The 2221-nt window shown below is 31.3% G+C and overlaps 1 pseudogene; it reads left to right on the forward strand.

Annotated features, from left to right (window-relative positions):
- The first annotated feature begins 1591 nt into the window (after positions 1–1591).
- Positions 1592–1901, forward strand: LOC131174152 (60S ribosomal protein L6, mitochondrial-like; annotated as a pseudogene).
- The last annotated feature ends 320 nt before the right edge of the window (positions 1902–2221 follow it).

Here is a 2221-nt window from a genome sequence, read left to right on the forward strand (position 1 = left end):
CACAGAGAGAAATGATTGTGGTGTAAGGGTGAGGATTTGGGGTTCGGAGCGAGAAAGAAGAAAAAAATTTGTTAAAAATGATTTTTTTAATAAAATATAATATATTTTTTATAATTTTCAATTTTGATCATAAGTAAAATTCTGTAATTTTATAATAAGGGATAAATTATTCAAATAAAAAAATTTTGAATAAAATTGAAAAACATACAAAAGATAACATTTTCATCACTAATTTGAATACAAAATTAGCCGTAACTTGTAATTCCCTATTATATTACAATCAAATTATGTCTTATTTAAATTCATAATAAATTATTCAAATTTTTAAAATTTGACCAATTGAATACAATTGCAATTAAAATTATAAATCAAGATAATATGTCTAAAATTAGAATGATTGAACAAAATTAAGAAAAAAAAAAAGACAAAGATTTAGATTTTCTGAACTATATATTAAAGTTTTGATTTCAATAGTTGATATTTTTTTTTTCATAAAAGAAAAATGCAGAAGAAAAAAGGAAAAAAAAAACAAAATAGAAATCAAAATTAGAAAAAATAAAAAGAGAAGAAAAGAGAGCCCGTTGAGCCCAACAATCCAAATTTTATAGGTTGTTAAAGTTAGAGTCCGAGACCTAGCCCAACCCATTTTATAAACCTATTTGACCAAATGCATTCGGGTCAATTTTAGTCACAACTAGAGAACCACCTCCGGCGAACAGAAATGTCGCCGGAAAATTACTGTCTAGTAAAGCAGTCTGGTTGCCTCCAACGACGATCCAACATGCGAATGCCATTCCACGCTTCAAAAGAATACTATTGACTTCCCCTAGCATCGGTTTTACTAGAAATTGCTTCAAGCGAAATAGGAAACTTGAAGTTCCTGAAACTTGAGGTGCTTCTTCAAATTTTAGCTTCTTTTTTTTTCCCATTCATTCTAAACAAGGAAGAATTTTCTTTTTCAACTTTTAATTTTTGACTATCCTTCAGCTTCTATTAAAAAGAAATGGAAGATTGTAAAGAGAATGTTGGGTTGAAATTAATGGAAGATTGTAAAAACAATGCTAGGTTGAAAAATTAATAAAAAAGTGGATTTGATGCTTTATTTTATCTGTTATTATGATAATTTCTAGCTTGCACTGTATCTTGAATTTTGGTCTAATTAGATTATTAAATTTAATGAAGTTAAGCTTTTTGCAATACACTTGTATTTCCAATTTCGGTTTCATTTGATGATTGAAGTTTCGCTGCATGTGTATATGTTAATTTTAGGATAAGCAAATTTGGATGAGATTTTGTGGGTAGGGGACCCGTATTGGTGGTAGTGATGGAAGTGATAGTGATGGAATGAGATAACGATTGTTGACTTCTCTATAAAAGTTATAGTTTATTTGTTTGATCTTATGTGGTTAGAGGCAATCCCAAATTAAAATGTACAATAAAAATGGAAACTTTCCTAGAGAAAGATGATTAGCTGTTTCTGAGGTTAATTTCCCCGTTCATCAAGGTTTTATTTGCAAGTCAATACTGGTACGAACTCATACCGCTCGTTATATTTCAGGAGAGCTAAGGTGATCAATTTGCTGTTACCATAATGGAATCCAAACATTTTCTGTTTCTTAAGACAGTAGGTGTTGGATACAAAGCAAGAGCTGAAGCAGAAGGACGCCTCTTATTTCTCTAATTGGGATACAGTCATGAGGTTGAACTCACGGTTCCTCCCGCTGTTCGTGTTTTCTGCTTCAAGAACAATGTAGTTTGTGGCACCGGAATTGACAAGAAAAGGGTGCATCAGTTTGCTGCTTCTGTTCGTAGTTGCAAACCTCCTGAAGTTTACAAGGGCAAGGGTATAATGTACATTGATGAAGTGATCAAGAGGAAACAAGGAAAGAAATCAAAATGATGGGGAGCAATTCTGCATGATACTGATAGCAAATTGTTTCTGTTAATGGCCTTATTATTATTATTATATGCAAGATAAATAATGTTTACTGATATAAAAATGGTTTAAATTGTGACCTTTGTTTCGCATGCCAGTGAATGTTGGTGAAAAAAAATTAAGCAGAATGTCATTTTTTATTTTGAGTTGAAGAATGTCCATCGATTCAATTCTGCATGAACTTCTTTCTGAACCTCAAGATGAAGGTTTTGGTCAAATGTTGGTGCCCCAAGATGAAAATAGAAGGATTACCTGTTTTACGTGACAAGGTTTTCATATTGACCA

Source organism: Hevea brasiliensis, chromosome 15, assembly GCF_030052815.1.
Source record: "Hevea brasiliensis isolate MT/VB/25A 57/8 chromosome 15, ASM3005281v1, whole genome shotgun sequence".
In the NCBI taxonomy this organism is placed as follows: Eukaryota; Viridiplantae; Streptophyta; class Magnoliopsida; order Malpighiales; family Euphorbiaceae; genus Hevea; species Hevea brasiliensis.